Source organism: Arachis duranensis, chromosome 6 (genome assembly GCF_000817695.3).
Source record: "Arachis duranensis cultivar V14167 chromosome 6, aradu.V14167.gnm2.J7QH, whole genome shotgun sequence".
Taxonomy (NCBI): Eukaryota; Viridiplantae; Streptophyta; class Magnoliopsida; order Fabales; family Fabaceae; genus Arachis; species Arachis duranensis.
This window is the reverse complement of record NC_029777.3, coordinates 42,812,430-42,830,534: the sequence shown is the minus strand read 5'-3', so window position 1 is coordinate 42,830,534 and position 18,105 is coordinate 42,812,430. Positions and strand designations below refer to the sequence as shown.

Genomic DNA, 18,105 nt, shown 5'->3' with positions numbered 1-18,105 from the left:
CCACCAGGAATCAAAATCAATCAGCAAAGATACAATTATCAATCACGATGAGTTTGATAACTCAAGAGTCACCAATTAATCAACTAAAGCCAAGAATATAAGAAACTAAATAAAAGTCATATGTCTGAAATACCTCAATTATTAAAGAAATAACATCTAACATGGGAAAAATTCATAAGTTAAATTGTGAAAATAAATAAAAGGAACATTGAACCTATGATGAAGAAATAATCCCAATAAGATAAATCCTAATCCTAATCCTAAGAGAGAGGAGAGAACCTCTCTCTCTAAAAACTACATCAAGATCCTAGAACTATGTATGAATGTATGTTATATCATCTATGTCGATGAATGGATGGATTCCCCAATTTATAGCCTTTAATCTGTTTCTCTGGGTTTGGATCTAGACCAAAAAGGGGTCCAGCAGTTGTTGGGGCCAACTTCTGCAATTTCTGCAGATCGCGCACGTCACGCGTCCACGTGGGTCACACGGTCGCGTCATCTGGAGTGTTGCACTTCCACGCGGTCGCGTCAGTCACGCGCCCGTGTCATCTGTGTTTCGCATGAGCCACGCAGTCGAGCCATGCATGCGTTCGCACAGATGCCACTTTTCACAAAGCACGTGTTCGTGTCGTCCATGCGGACGCGTCGCTGCCATTTTCTTCAGTAACTCCATTTTGTGCTTTTCTTCCATTTTTATATGTTTCCTTTCCATCCTTTAAGTCATTCATGCCCTATAAAACCTGAAAATACTCAACACACAAATCACGGCATCGAATGGTAATAAAGGAAAATTAAATTTAATGTTTTTAAAGCATAGGAAACATGTTTTCTCATATGTCAAATCATAAGGAAGGAACTGTAAAACCATGCAAATTCATATGAATAAGTGGGTGAAGAGTTGATGAAAACACTCAATTTAAGCACAAGATGAATCATAAAATAGGGGTTTATCATGGAGATTCCTGGATGAGTTCAAGCACAAGCCTCCATGACAAGGAGCTTGGTGCGCGGAAATTATGATCATCAACAATGGTGCCAAAGACTTAGTGCTCTCAAACGTGAATCACACTTTGTCACAACTTCACACAACTAACTAGCAAGTGCACTGGGTCATCCAAGTAATACCTTACGTGAGTAAGGGTCGATCCTACGGAGATTATTGGTATGAAGCAAGCTATAGTCATCTTGTAAATCTCAGTTAGACGGATTCAAATAGTTATAATGGTTTTCGAATATAAAGATAAATAAGGCATAAAATAGAGATAGAAATACTTATGTAATTCATTGGTGGGAATTTCAGATAAGTGTATGGAGATGCTGTGTTCCTTCTGAATCTCAGCTTTCCTACTGCCCTCCTCCAATCATTCTTACTCCTTTCCATGGCAAGCTGTATGTAGGGCGTCACCATTGTCAATGGCTACCTCCCGTGCTCTCAGTGAAAATGGTCCAAATGCTCTGTCAATAGCTAGATCCATTACAGAGAGTGGCATAAGATTTATACCTGACCCCAGGTCACATAGAGCCTTCTCAAAAGTCATGGTGCCTATGGTACAGGATATTAAGAATTTACCAGGATCTTGTTTCTTTTGAGGTAGAGTTTGCTGAACCCATGTATCTAGTTCACTAATGAGCAAGAGAGGTTCACCTTCCCAAGTCTAATTACCAAACAACTTAGCATTCAGCTTCATGATGGCTCATAGATATTGAGCAACTTGCTCTTCAGTTACATCTTCATCCTCTTTAGAAGAAGAATAGTTCTCAGAGCTCATGAGTGGTAAAAGGAGGTTTAATGGAATCTCTATGGTCTCTAGGTGAGCCTCAGATTCCTTAGGTTCCTCCGTTTGGAAGTCCTTTTTGTTCAGAAGACGTCCTCCCCTTAATCTTTGGATTTGGACAAATTGATAATATCAATGGCCTTGCACTCTCTTTTTGGATTCTCTTCTGTATTGCTTGGGAGAGTACTAGGAGGAGTTTCAGTGATTTTCTTACTCAGCTGGCCCACTTGTGTCTCCAAATTTCTAATGGAGGACCTTGTTTCACTCATGAAACTTAAAGTGGCTTAGACATATCAGAGACTATGTTTGCTAAGCTAGAGGGGCTCTGCTCAGAATTCTCTATCTGTTGCTGAGAAGATGATGGAAAAGGCTTGCTATTGCTAAGCCTGTTTCTTCCACCATTATTAAAGCCTTGTTGAGGCTTTTGTTAATCCTTCCATGAGAAATTTGGATGATTTCTCCATGAGGAATTATAGGTGTTCCCATAGGGTTCACCCAAGTAATTCACTTCTGCCATTGCAGGGTTCTCAAGATCATAAGCTTCTTCTTCAGAAGATGCCTCTTTAGTACTGTTGGATGCATTTTGCCATTCATTCAGACTTTGAGAAATCATGTTGACTTGCTGAGTCAACATTTTGTTCTGAGCCAATATGGCATTCAGAGTATCAATTTCAAGAGCTCCCCTCTTCTGAGCCGTCCCATTACTCACAGGATTCCTATCAGAGGTGTACATAAATCGGTTATTTGCAACCATGTCAATGAGTTCTTGAGCTTCTGTAGGCATTTTCTTTAGGTGAATGGATCCACCTGCAGAGTGGTCCAGTGACATCTTAGAGAACTCAGATAGACCATAATTGAATATATCCAAAATGGTCCACTCTGAAAGCATGTCAACAGGACACTTTTTGGTCAACTGTTTGTATCTTTTCCAAGCTTCATAGAGGGATTCACCATCTTTTTGCTTGAAGGTCCAAACATCCACTCTAAGCTTGCTGAGCTTTTAAGGAGGAAAGAACTTAGCCAAGAAGGCCGTGACCAGCTTATCCCAGGAGTCCAGGCTATCCTTAGGTTGTGAGTCCAACCATGTTCTAGCTTTGTCTCTTACAGCAAAAGGGAAAAGCATGAGCCTGTAGACTTCAGGATCTACTCCATTAGTCTTAACAGTCTCACAGATCTGCAAGAACTCAGTTGAAAACTTATAGGTATCTTCTGATGGAAGTCCATGAAACTTGCAGTTCTATTGCATTAGAGTAACTAGTTGAGGTTTCAGCTCAAAATTGTTTGCTCCAATGGCAGGGATTGAGATGCTTCTTCCATAAAAGTTGGAAGTAGGTGTAGTATAATCACCAAGCATCCTCCTTGCATTATTATTGTTGTCAGTATTTTCGGCTGTCATCTCCTCTTCTTTTTCAAAAATTTCTGCAAGGTTGTCTTTGGATTGTTGTATTTTAGCTTCTCTTAGTTTCTTTTTCAGAGTCCTTTCAAGTTCAAGATCTGCTTCAACAAGAATGTTCTTTTCCTTGCTCCTGCTCATATAAAAAAGAAGGGAATAGAAAATAATAATAGGGAATCTCTTTACTACAGTAGAGAGATTCCTTTATGTGAGTATAAGAATAAAAGAATAGAAGAAGGATGAGAAAAATTCGAACACAAAGGAGAAGAGAGGGTTCGAATTTTTAGATGAAGTGAAGTGTTAGTAAATGAATAAATAAATAGAAGGAGATGAGAGGGAGAGAATTTTCGAAAATTGTTTTTGAGAAATAGTTAGTGATTTTCGAAAATTGAGAGAAGAAATACAATTAAAATTAAAATTTGAAACAATTAGTTAATTAAAAAGAATTTTTGAAAAAGGGAGAGGAGTTTTCGAAAATTAGAGAGATAGAATTAGTTAGGTGGTTTTGAAAAAGATAAGAAATAGTAAAACAAACAAAAAGTCAATTAGTTAGTTGGAAAAGATTTAAAAATCAATTTTGAAAAGATAGGAAGTTAGAGAAGATTTTGAAATTGATTTTGAAAAAGATATGATTGAAAAAGATATTTTGGAAAAGATTTTATTTTTAAAATTAAAATTGATTACTTGACTAACAAGAAACTAAAAGATATGATTCTAGAATTTAAAGATTGAACCTTTCTTAACAAGAAAGTAACAAACTTCAAATTTTTGAATCAATCACATTAATTGTTAGAAAAGTTTTCGAAATTTTGAAATAAAGATAAGAAAAGATTTTGAAAAATATTTTCAAATTTTTGAAAATCATAAAAGAAAAATGAAAAAGATTTGATTTTTGAGAAAGAATTTGGAAAGATAGGATTTTTAAAATTGAAATCCTGACTTGACTAACAAGAAACAACTTATTTTAAAAATTTTTACTAAGTCAACCCAAAAATTTCGAAAATTATGAGTTAAATAAGGAAAGGATATTTTTTATTTTTGAATTTTTAATGATGAGAGAGGAAAACACAAAAATGACCCAAAACATGAAAATTTTGGATCAAAACCAATGATGCATGCAAGACCACTATGAATGTCAAGATGAACACCAAGAACACTTTGACGATCAAGTGAACATCAAGACTTATTTTTTTGAAAATTTTCAAGAAAGGAAAAACATGCAAGATACCAAACTTAGAAAATTTTCATGCTTAGACACTATGAATGCAAAAATGCATATGAAAAACAAGAAAAGACACAAAACAAGAAAATATGAAGATCAAACAAAAAGACTTGTCAAGAACAACTTGAAGATCATGAAGAACACATGCATGAATTTTCGAAAAATGCAAAAGTTTTTAAAACATGCAATTGACACCAAACTTAAAAATTGACACTAGACTCAAACAAGAAACACAAAATATTTTTTATTTTTATGATTTTATTAATTTTTTTTATTTTTCAAAAACATTTTTTTTTTGGAAAAACGAAAACAAAGAAAAAATTTTTGAAAGATTTTTGAAAAATTTTTGAAAATAAATTTACCTAATCTGAGCAACAAGATGAACCGTCTGTTGTCCAAACTCGAACAATCCCCGACAACGGCGCCAAAAACTTGGTGCGCGGAAATTGTGATCATCAATAATGGTGCCAAAGGCTTGGTGCTCTCAAACGTGAATCACACTTTGTCACAACTTCGCACAACTAACCAGCAAGTGCACTGGGTCGTCCAAGTAATACCTTACATGAGTAAGGGTCGATCCCACGGAGATTGTTGGTATGAAGGAAGCTATGGTCATCTTGTAAATCTCAGTTAGGCGGATTCAAATAGTTATAATGGTTTTCGAATATAAAGATAAATAAGGCATAAATAGAGATAGAGATACTTATGTAATTCATTGGTGGGAATTTCAGATAAGTGTATGGAGATGCTGTGTTCCTTCTGAATCTCTGCTTTCCTACTGCCCTCCTCCAATCATTCTTACTCCTTTCCATGGCAAGCTGTATGTAGGGTGTCACCGTCGTCAATGGCTACTTCCCATCCTCTCAGTGAAAATAGTCCAAATGCTCTGTCACAGCACGGCTAATCATCTGTCGGTTATCGATCATGTCGGAATAGAATCCATTGATTCTTTTGCGTCTGTCACTACGCCCAACAATCGCGAGTTTAAAGCTCGTCACAGTCATTCAATCCCTAAATCCTATTTGGAATACCACAAACAAGGTTTAGACTTTTCGGATTCTCAAGAATGCTGCCAATGGATTCTAGCTTATACCACGAAGATTCTGATTAAGGAATCCAAGAGATACGCGCTCGATCTAAGGTAGAACGGGAGTGGTTGTCAGGCACTCGTTCATAGGTGAGAATGATGATAAGTGTCACGGATCATCACATTCATCATGTTGAAGTGCAGCGAATATCTTAGAATAAGAATAAGCTGAATTGAATAGAAGAATAATAGTAATTGCATTAATACTCGAGGAACAGCAGAGCTCCACACCTTAATCTATGGTGTGTAGAAACTCAACCGTTGAAAATACATAAGTGATCAAGGTCCAGGCATGGCCGAATGGCCAGCCTCCATAAATGGCATATGAATTCGAAAATCGGCAAAAGGACCAAATGTCTAATACAATAGTAAAAAGTTCTATTTATACTAAACTAGTTACTAGGGTTTATAGAAATAAGTCTTAATGCAAAAATCCACTTCCGAGGCCCACTTTGGTGTGTGCTTGGACTGAGCTTGATCTTTACACATGCAGAGGCTTCTCTTGGAGTTAAATGCCAAGTTGTAACGTGTTTTTGACGTTTAACGCTGGTTTGTGACGTGTTTCTGGCATTTTACTCCAGAATGCAGCATGGAACTGGCGTTGAACGCCAGTTTGCTTCATCTAAACTCGAATAAAGTATGGACTATCATATATTTCTGGAAATCCCTAGATGTCTACTTTCCAACGCAGTTAAGAGCGTGCCATTTGGAGTTCTATAGCTCCAGAAAATTTATTTCGAGTGCAGGGAGGTCAGAAAATAACAACATCAGCAGTCCTTTTTTCCAGCCTGAATCAGATTTTTGCTCAGGTCCCTCAATTTCAGCTAGAAAATACCTGAAATTATAGAAAAACACACAAACTCATAGTAAAGTCCACAAATGTGAATTTTGCAAAAAATAAATAATAAAAACATCCCTAAAAGTAGCTAGATCCTGCTAAAAACTACCTAAAAACAATGCCAAAAAGTATATAAATTATCCGCTCATCAGAGCTCACAAACGTCCAACTTAAGGACTTAAACCAAAAGTGCTAGGTGGGAGACAACCCACCGTGGTATAATCGTTCCATTTTGTTCTTAGTCTTATTTCATTTTATTTTTTTTATTAGTGTTCATTCATAAATTTTGCATATTCATCTGCATTCTACATTTTGCATTCTGCATAAAAAAATGAACAGAAAATTACGTGGGAACAGTGCAGAAAGTGTGCCAATCGCACAAGCATTACAACACGTACGCGTCTCCCACACATATGTGTCATCTGAGAATTTGGCACCTCACGCATACGCGTCAATGACGCGCACGCGTGACCCAGAAAAATCGACGTAAAAAGGTGTGTGGCCGAAAGTTATGATGGCCTGGTGCGGGAACTATTACTATGAGTTTGTGTATTTTTCTATGATTTCAGGTATTTTTTGGCTGAAATTGAGGAACCTGAGCAAAAATCTGATTCAGGCTGAAAAAGGACTACTGATGCTGTTGGATTCTGACCTCCCTGCACTCAAAATGGATTTTCTAGAGCTACAAAACTCCAAATGGTGCGCTCTCAACTGCGTTGGAAAGTAGACATCCAAGGCTTTCCAGCAATTTATAATAGTTCATACTTTATTCGAGCTTAGATGACGCAAACTGGCGTTCAACGCCAGTTTCATGCTGCATTCTTGAGTAAAACACCAGAAACACGTCACAAACCAGAGTTAAACGCCAAAAACACGCTACAACTTGGCGTTTAACCCCAAGAGAAGCCTCTGCACGTGTTAAGCTCAAGCTCAGCCCAAGCACACACCAAAGTGGGCCCCGAAAGTAGATTTCTACACTTAGACTTATTTCCGTAAACCCTAGTAGCTAGTTTAGTATAAATAGAACTTTTTACTATTGTACTAGGCGTCTTGTCTTTGGATGGATCTTTAATCAGTGTATGTGATTTTAGACCTTCATGAGGGCTAGCCATTCGGCCATGCCTAGACCATCACTTATGTATTTTCAACGGTGGAGTTTCTACACACCATAGATTAAGGTGTGGAGCTCTGCTGTTCCTCGAGTATTAATGCAATTACTATTATTCTTCTATTCAATTCAGCTTATTCTTATTCTAAGATATTCACTGCACTTTAACATGATGAATGTGATGATCTGTGGCACTCATCATCATTCTCACCTATGAATGCGTGCCTGACAACCACTTTCGTTCTACCTTAGATCGAGCGCGTATCTCTTGGATTCCTTAATCAGAGTCTTCGTGGTATAAGCTAGAATTATTGGTGGCCATTCCTAAGATCCAGAAAGTCTAAACCTTGTCTGTGGTATTCCGAGTAGGATCTAAGATGGAATGACTGTGACGAGCATCAAACTCGCAAGTGTTGGCGTAGTGACAGACGCAAAAGAATCACTGGATTCTATTCCAACATGATCGAGAATCGACAGATGATTAGTCGTGCTGTGACAGAGCATTTGGACCATTTTCATTGAGAGGATGGGAAGTAGCCATTGACAATGGTGATGCCCTACATACAGCTTGTCATAGAAAGCAGTAAGAATGATTGGATGAAAGCAGTAAGAAAGTAGAGATTCAGAAGGAACAAAGCATCTCCATACACTTATCTGAAATTCCCACCAATGATTTACATAAGTATCTCTATCTCTATTTTATTCTTTATTTATCTTTATATTCGAAAACCATCATAACCATTAGAATCCGCCTGACTGAGATTTACAAGATGACCATAGCTTGCTTCATACCAACAATCTCCGTGGGATCGACCCTTACTCACATAAGGTTTATTACTTGGACGACCCAGTGAACTTGCTAGTTAGTTGTACAAAGTTGTGACAAAGTGTAATTCACGTTTGAGAGCTCCAAGTCTTTGGCGCCATTGTTGATGATTACAATTTCGTGCACCAATAAGCTTAATCCCTCTATAGTTTCCGCAACTTTGTATATCCCCCTTATTCTTGTATATAGGTATCAAGGTGCTCTTTCTCCACTCATCAAGTATCTTCTTTGACCTTAAAATCTCATTAAAAAGCTTGGTTAACCAGTTGATGCCTTTTTCTCCAAGACCCTTCCAAACCTCAATCGGGATATTATCAGGTCCTACTGCCCTACCATTTTTCATCTGCCTTAGAGCCTCTTTTACCTGGAAGTCTCGAATCCTTCGATAGTAGTCAAAGTTTTGATCTTCTTCCCTTGTGCATAATCGACCAAGGCTCGGAAGAGTCTTATGTCCCTCATTAAATAACTCGTAGAAGTAGCTCTTCCACCTTTCCGTAATCCTCTCCTCTTGAGCCAACACCTCTCCATCCTTATCCTTTATGTAGTTAACCTGATCCAAATCTCTCGTTCTTCTTTCCCGGCTCTTTGCGATTCTATATATACCTTTTTCTCCTTCTTTTGTGCCCAAAGACTGGTAGAGACCCTCATATGCTCTTGTTCTTGCTTCACTTACAGCCACTTTTGTCTCTTTCTTCCACTTTTGCGGCATAAAGACCACCCTTTAAAGCATTCTCTTTTTATCTTTATCTTTTCTTGTATACTTGTATTCCACCACCAGGACTCCTTGTCTCTTGGTCCTATTCCTTTAGATTCACTAAAACTTTCTTTTACTTTTCTTCTAATAACTTCTGCCATCTCCCTCCACATCTCTTCCGCGCTTCCATTCCCATCCCACTTTGCCTATTCTCCTACCCATCTTAGGAAGCTTCTTTGTTCCTCACCTTTCATCCGCCACCACCTCGTCCTTGGGTTCTTCGTATGATGTCTTTTCCTCAACTTTTGCTCAACACGAAAATCCATGACGAGCACCCTATGTTGTGTTGTCAAACTCTCTCTCGGGATAATTTTACAGTTAATGCAAAATTTTTGGTCGACTCTCCTTAATAAGAAGAAGTCGATTTGAGAGCTTATCATGCCACTCTTATAGGTTATAAGATGTTCATCTTTCTTTTTAAAACATGTATTTGTGATGAGAAGATCAAAGGTTGAGGAAAAGTCCAAAATAGTTTTACCCTCGGCATTGATCACCCCGAAACTATAGCCTCCGTGAATACTCCCATATCCAGTCACTTCTCTCCCAACATGGCCATTTAAATCTCCTCCTAAGAAAATCTTATCTCCCAAAGGTATGCCTTGAACCAAACTCTCTAGATCCTCCTAAAACCTTATCTTGTGTTGTTCGTCCGAACCCACTTGCGGTGCATAAGCGCTAATCACATGGAAAGCACCTCCCTCCACCACAAGTTTGATAGAGATGATCCGATCTCCCACCCTCTCGACATCCACTACGTCCTTCTTCCACTGCTTATCCACAATTATTCCAACCTCATTCCTATTCTTCACCTTTCCTGTATACCAAAGTTTGAAACCAGAAGTATCCAACTCCCTAGCCTTTACACCAACCCATTTCATTTTTTGTAGGCACATAATGTTAATCTTCCTCCTTGTCATGGTATCCTTCACCTCCATGGACTTTCCTGTTAGAGTGCCTATGTTCCATATCCCAAATCTCAACCTTCTGTCGCTTTGACCTTTACCTTTTACTTTGTGAACTAGCTTATTTACCCTCGTCTGTTCACGAAAATGCGAGAACCCTTGCTCATTTAACACTACATCCGGGTACCGATGCAGCGGCTCTTGCTTTGACACCGTACTCAAGCCATACGACGCGTTGCTTCCGGACAACGACCTAGCTTTAACGCAATAATGTCTTTGATTCATGTCATGGGGGTTCGGCTATATTTTTATGTTGGTTTCCGAAGACCTAACACAACCCTCCTCCTTTATCCGGGCTTGGGACCGGCTATGTACCGCAAGTATAACATAAGCAGAGTTAAAAAACCTTAAAATGCTCATGAGAAAAAAACTGGATTCATTAACAAGAAATATTTTTAATTATCTACTCTACTCAATTTATTAAAATTGGGTTTTCTCCTTAACTAATAAAAATAAGGTGTCATCTCCTCATGAAATTTTTTTTCTCCAAAATAAAAATATTATTGTTTAATATATTTATATTTATTATTTACCAATTTCTTTTATTTTTATTTCTCACATTTGTTAAAGATTTCTTTTCAATTATTATTATTTAATTTACTTATTTTAGGTATTAATTATTAAAATTTTTTAGGCAACATAGGATAAAAAATGTTTAATTTCAATCCTTTAATAATGTTTAATTTTAATTGATAAGTGTTATTCGTGTTATTTTTCATTAATATATCTATTTATTAAATGTTATACTCTTTATATTTACGGTGCATATTAATTGTGAAAAAAATAAAAAATAATATTAATTTGATTTGAGATATTAGTATAATATATTAGTGGCTATCTTATTAAGCTTTATCAGTCATATTGTAATAATATTCGTATATTTTTTGTATCTCCTTATATATTCAATTATTGTTATTTATTTTACTTATGATATTTATTTAGAGTAATAATTAAATTTATTATAATTGTAACAAGTCTTCACAATTATTTTTTAACTATTAATATTATTGGTAAAATTACTATATTTTTAGAAATATTAGAAGTGANTAATTGTGAATCATTAAATATTTTTAATTATTCCAATTATTATATTAATTTATATAATTCTAAATCTCAATCATTATACAAATTGATACACACATTGATACAATTTGATACTAATTACTATAATAATTGTATAATCCTAATTGTCAATCATTAATATCTTTTAATTATTATTTTTAATCAAGCTTAATTAGTGACAAATTTGATACATACATTAATAGTGACAAATTGATATTGATATCAATTAATAATAATAATAATAATAATAATAATAATAATAATAATAGTCTAAATAGCACACACGTTATAGTTTAAAAAAGCAAAACATATTTTTAAAAGGATTAAGATATCACTAATTTAAAATAAAAAATAAACATAAACTTGTAATTCTAATTGCCACAAATATAATACTAACGTTGATAGAGGTAAATTGATATTGATATTGATATTGTTATCAATAATTAATTCCTATAATTATTTTTATGCTACTAAGGATTATATATAGTGTTTCTTTTATGGTTCATGAGACTAGATCTAAGAGCCAAAGTAATTTTTTTAATTTGTTATTTTTCTTTGACTGCTTCATAGAAACATAATGTATTCTTCTTTTTTCATCGAAGTTGATCCTTTTAAGGTACAAGTTACAATTTTTTATTATATTTTTTATATAGGCATTCTATTATATTATTCTTTTGATAATTTGATGATTGTTCTAACTCCAACTTAGTCTTTTTCATCTAATGTTCCAGTGCGATTGTCCTTTGTTGCAATCGTTTATAATGCACCACTTCCATAAAATTCTATATCGAGTTGTATTCACTTATTCGGGCTCTAATTCGATTGATGTCAACGTTCAACGAAGGGGTAGTGAACTTTATTAATTTACTGAAGGATGGTTGGATCTACTCATATATTATGACCAACCTAATAGAATATTGGCAAAGTTAGTTTTCTTTGGAGGAGTTTGATTTTTTATTGAGAATTGCTTCCATGTAGCTTTGTAGGTCACGTTCAAGTTTCATCCCTTCCACGCTTTCTACATCTGCCCAAAAATCTTTGAACTTGAACATATAATGAGATTGAATTTCCTCAATTCAGGTTTAGTTTTGAAAACTTCGTGTCAAACTTGAAGTTGAAATTTCAAAGATTGGTACTATATTTAGATTTTCTTCTCTTAAGCTTTTTGTATTAAAAATAATTTTATAACATGTGATATTTTTAAAAAAACTACCAACCTTCTGGTGCATCAATGCAATGCTATTGAGGAGAATGAAGGTCAATTTAGTTTTTCGGTATGGCAACTTTATACCTTGCCGCATTGCAAGATAGCAAATGATGAAGCCTGTAAGAACCTGAGTTTTCACAAAATAAAATAATTTAAATGTCCAAATTAAGTTCCAAAAAGTTAGAATGAGAATTTGGGGATTTAAATATGATTTTTGGACTCAGTAGGTCTTTCTGAGTCAGAAAATATGTAAACTTCACCACTAACGTTGGAGCTTCTTTATTTTTCCACGTTAGTCCCTACGTTAGTGCAACTAACGTGGGTTATGATGACCTTCGAAGGTGTTAGTGGTGTTAACTTTAACACTAAGGTTGCAAGCTTACTCCCTTTCCACATTAGTCCCTACGTTAGTGGTACTAACGTGGCAACTAACATGGCTCTTCTATGCTTTATTTGGTTTGAAATCAAACAAACAAGGTGCATCAAAGATTTGTTATAGATTATGAGATCCTGCATCATCTAAATTGACATTCAATTCAGGCATTATTCTCTTGAATTCATGTAAAGTTCACAATGTTTGCTTGAATCAAGATGTAAGTGCATATTTATCCAAAAACTTGCTTATTACCTAAGAAAATGTATGAAACTACTATAAATATGTAAAGAAAAGGCTAGTGAAATTGGCCAAGATGCCCTGACATAAAAAACCCTAGAAACATATAGAAATGAAAAATCAGGTGTTAATGTTAAAGGTTTAGCCCAAAGTTGGGCCGAATGAACTAAAAACACTAGCGAGTTGGACCGGGCCCAAGTTGGGCCCAAGCCCAACATATATAAGGATTCATTAATGAACCCATTTAACCCAACACACCCATTAACACACACACACACACACCAGCTGCAAGAAGGAGAGGGGAGAAGAGAGAAGAAACATTATTCACCTCCTCTTTCTTTTCATCATATATTGAGCTAGGGTGCTCCGATTCTCGTGCCATCAGCGGCTATGCGAAGCTCTCGCTGAGTCCGTCGTTTCTATTCAAGCTTTATGGTAGGTCTCTTGAATTTCCCTGCCCATGTTTTGTGCCCTTGTGAAATTCGAGTTTTAGGATTTGGTTTTGAGTGAAATATTATGATTTGGGTGTTTAGGTACACTCTAGCACTTGATTGTTTGTGGTTTTGGCTTTCAAAACTGTTGGCAAAGAAAAGAGCTCTAGAAACCCTTATGATTTTATGATTATGTTGAGTCCTAGATTGGTTAGTGATGGTTTGTGTGTATATAGCTTGTCTGTTGTGAGTTTGGGAGCTTTTGGAGCTTGTTAGTTCTTGTCGGAGTCCTTTTGGATGGTTGCTTGTGGTTGGAAGCTCAAATTGTGCTCTTTTGAGGTTTTGGTTCATTTTGGGAATTGGCCAAGGTATGATTTTGGTTTATTCTATGTAGTATATAATATTCATGGACACATAGGCTAGTGAACCATAGGATAGGTTTGGATTTAAATGGTTGTCGAGTTATTGAATGATGGTATTTAATGATTTATGATGAATTATTGATTGTTGGGTGTTGAATGTTGATGTATGATGATTAATATTGATATGATGAAGATGAATGAATGTGTGGATTGAAAGGTGGTTTGATATGTTATATACGTGATGTTGAGGTTGTTGGGATGTTAATTGATTATTTGGAATGGTTGATAATGGCAACATTGATGTTGGTAGTTGGACATGAGAGATTGGTAATTGAAATTGATGATAGAATGATGATTAGTGTATGTATTAGTGAGAAATTGTTTGAGATGTTATATGTTTGATGATTGACATGGAGAATGATGAAGTGTGATGGAAAAATTGGTGGGAATGATGGACGGTGACCCAAAAAGGGTAGATTGTGTTGTAATTGTTAGTTTGGAATGATTTTGGTGGATATGGTTTGTAAAATTTGGTAAATTAAGATTTTGTGAGTTTTGGTAAAAGTTGGTTTTTAGTGAACTTTGTCTAATCATAACTTTTGCCTCGATTTTCAAAATTTATTGAAATTGGTTTAGAATTAAAGTTTATTGAAAACTCTTCAAATTGATATAAAGTTTGTAAAATTTGGAATTTTATAGAGGAAGTTATGATCATCCAAAGTTGGTGTTAAAATATGAAATTCTGCCTAGTTGCAGAATTTTATGATTTCTGGTATGTATGCACGCACAGCATTGTGCGCTCACACAACCCTGCAAAAATTGTAACCTGTGCGCACGCACAGACCTGTGCATACGCACACGTATGAGAAGGCTATCTGTTTGCAGTGCTAGCACAGCTTGTGCGCGCACATACCAATGAGGTTTTGCGACCTGTGCGTACGCACCGACCTGTGCGCGCACACATTGGGAAGACTAGTCTGTTGGGGGCGTTGGCATAGATTGTGCGAGTGAACAGACCTTGAAAATTTTGGCACCTGTGCATACACATGCCCCTATGTGCACGGACACATTTTGAAACTTCTTCTGGGCGTGCGCGCGCACACCCGTGTGCGTACTTACACGCCCTGTTTCTCAAATTTTAACTTTGTTTTCAACTATTCCACCTTTCCAACAAGGTTGTAAGCTTCTATAACACCATTTTAAGAGTCTTGGGCCTAGTTTTGAATATTTGAATATGGGATAGGACCTAAGGAATTTAATTTGGTATTATTTTGAAAAGTTAGAGAAAGGAGGCTTTGGTTTCTGGTGTATTATGGATGGGCTTGATGGAGTGCGAGGGAAGAACAGTTTGTGAATTGAAAAATTGACGAACTATTGAGTTTGGAATGGAAAGTTATGAATTAATTATGGTTATGATGAGAACTTGGAAATGGATTATTATGGTTGATGGAGCGAGTATGAGTGGAAGGGTGCTATGAGCATTGGCCTCTGAGATTGAATCTGTGATTATGATATGTTTTGTTATCCATCGTAGGGGCTGTGGCAGTCTCCTGCCTATGTTCAGATATGAGAGTTGAAGCTAGGCTTCTCACTCATACTTATAGCTATAGAGAAAGGTGGTAGGGCACTCTCCCTCGGAATGTTTCCATCTAAAAGGAGAAGGTGATAGGGCACTCATCCCTCGGAATTATTCCTCCTTATGCGCAATAGTGAGACTAATCCGGGAGTTGTCTATTGGATTTTCTGTTGGATTTGGCACAATAATTGACATGTGATATCATAGCCAATAGGACAGACATTCATCATGTGCATTTTCTATCTGTTTATATGCTTTGCCGACTTGTAATTGTATGCCTAATTGAATTACATGCCTATTTTCTTACTTGAGTTACTTGCCTAATATGCTTCTACTTGTGTTTTACTTGCACCGTAATTAATTGTGATTTCTACTGGGATTGAGGAGGTTCGGACGGCAGTCACGATGGGATCGCATGGAGGATAGGTTGGTGAAGGCTTTGGGACAGCGGTGTGCCTCTGGTGTCCCTGGGTCTTATATCCTACATCACTGGGTACTGTTACCATACTGAGAACCTCCGGTTCACATACCATATTTCTGTTGTGTTTTTTAGATGCAGGTCGCAACCCACCTCGGTGAGTTGTTTGGTTGGTGACAGAAGCAGAGGATCCGGACACCTTTTTGGAGTCTTTTTGGTTTATTTTGTACATGTCTCTAACTTTTGTTTGTTTTGTCCTAGAGGCTTGTATTCGAGAGCACAAAACTTGTATAAGTTGTTTTTACTGTCTGGTTTTTCGTATGCTCTATGGCTAGCCGGCTCAAACTCCGCGAGCCATGGCTAGCTTCTTATGATATTATATATTTATCTTTCATTATCTTATATCTATTTCTTGTGCCTCAAGCTAGTAGCTTCGTTAGTACATTTTGTGCTTTTGAAATCCTGTTTTTGAGCTATATCCTTCATCGGGCTTCTAGATTATATTAATCTTTCTATACATTTTATGTATAAGCTTTAGGATTGTCGTAACCTCTGATTAACATTTGCTTTATAGCTAGAGGTAAGGCTTAGGGTAATTAGGGTGCTACATTAGTGGTCTCAGAACAGTTCTTCCTCGTGAGCTTGAGGGATGGACCGATTTTGCTTCATTGCATACTCTGGGTCATTTTTCTTTCATGCTATTTAGGTTATCTACTTGATATTGCATAGCATGCTTGTTTGGGAGTGCCTGTTTGGGATAATTGAAGGACTACGCTTTTGATATTGAGACTGATCACCTTGATATCGATTATTTGGTGTAGACAGGAACCCTAATGGCCACTCGCAGACGAGGTCGTACACGTTCACGAGAGAGTAAGAATGAGCGGCTAGCCGATAACCATGCCAAGTTCATGGCGGCAATGGCAAATCTTGCAAACACCATGGAGGCGAATGCTGCTGCGACTTTGCAAGCTGTGCAGAGGTTAGGCCAACCGGCGGGAAATGGAAATGGAAATGGTGAGGGAAACGTGAATGATGATGCTGAGGGAAATGGAGATAACATGGGAGGTGCTCCGATGACTTTGGCAACATTTCTCAAGGTTTGTCCGCCAGGTTTCAGACGATCAACTAATCCCACAGAAGCGGATAACAGGTTCCAAGCTATGGAGCACGCACTGCAAGCACAACATGTCCCAAATAATCAATATGTGGAGTTTGCTGCCTATCAGCTTCGGGAAGAGGCCCAGCATTGGTGGCAAGTAGAATGCCGCTTACTACATCTTCAGAATGCCGATATTCCTTTGGATGTATTCCAGACGGCCTTCTACAAGAAGTACTTTCCTGAGTCTGCAAGGGAAGCAAAAGAGATGAAACTTATGTAGCTGAAGCAAGGTTCCTTATCTGTGGCCGACTACACCAGCCGATTTGAGGAACTCTATAGGTTCTCTAGGGCGTATCAGGGTTCCCCGGAGACCTATGAAAGTTGGAAGTGTGTCAAGTACCAAAGGGGCTTGAAGGACGACATTATGACTACTGTGGCTCCTATGGAGATTCAGATTTTCTCTGATCTGGTGAACAAGGCAAGAGTGGTTGAAAAATATGCAAAAACAGTAGCCTCGTCAAGGGACACTCATGGAGGAAACACTAGTAGGAAACGCAATGATTACCTTGGACCAAGGGGACAAAACATCCAAAAATATGGTAAAGGGAAGCGGTCAAGAGCTTACTCCTCAGATATGAAATGTCAGGAGTGTGGGAACTACCATCTGAATAGGCCATGCCAGTTGGGTAAGAAACTATGTTACAAGTGTGGCTCACCGGGACATTTGGATAGAGATTGCCCACACCGAGGAGCACATGAGGTGGATCGATCACAACAACAGGGTTGAGGTAATGACGAAGCCAATGGCCAGACCTCAACTTATCTTCATAGTATAGACTATCGTCGTTCGTGTTGAAAAAGTTTTAAAGCTTAGTTTGATTTTTAAACTTGGTTTGGAACTCTGATTTGAATGATTTGGTTTTGAAACGAGAACTGGAACTTTTGATCAAATGATATGAATTAAAAATGAAAGTAAGTCCTAAGATTTTGTTAACTTCTGATTTTGGTTTGTAAAGTTAACTTATCAAAAGGGATTCAAATTGAAAGGTTCTGATTTAAGTATTTTAATGAATTTAGAAAATCGTGCTTCAAAGTGATTGATTTACAAATAAAAGGTTTTTGACTCTTTTGATTAGGTTTTAACAATTGACTCATTTAGATTGAACTTGTCTTAAAGGTTTTGAAAAATATTACAAAATCGGTATTTGAGTTAAGGACAATTTTTGGATTCCTAGTGACGATAATCAGAGTGACGCAGCGGAAGGCAAGAGACAACATCGACACGGTGGGATAATGGTGAAAGAGATGCTTTGGCAACTTGTTGGGTTGGTAACGTTGGAAGTAGGATGCTTCGTGGAGAATATAT

The 18,105-nt window shown here is 36.9% G+C and overlaps 1 non-coding gene across 1 annotated transcript; it reads left to right on the top strand.

The window, feature by feature from the left end:
• The first annotated feature begins 2,661 nt into the window (after positions 1 to 2,661).
• On the top strand, positions 2,662 to 2,769 carry LOC127739846 (small nucleolar RNA R71). Its single transcript, XR_008000588.1, has one exon. It is a non-coding gene; the product is annotated as a small nucleolar RNA R71 (small nucleolar RNA).
• Positions 2,770 to 18,105: the final 15,336 nt, after the last annotated feature.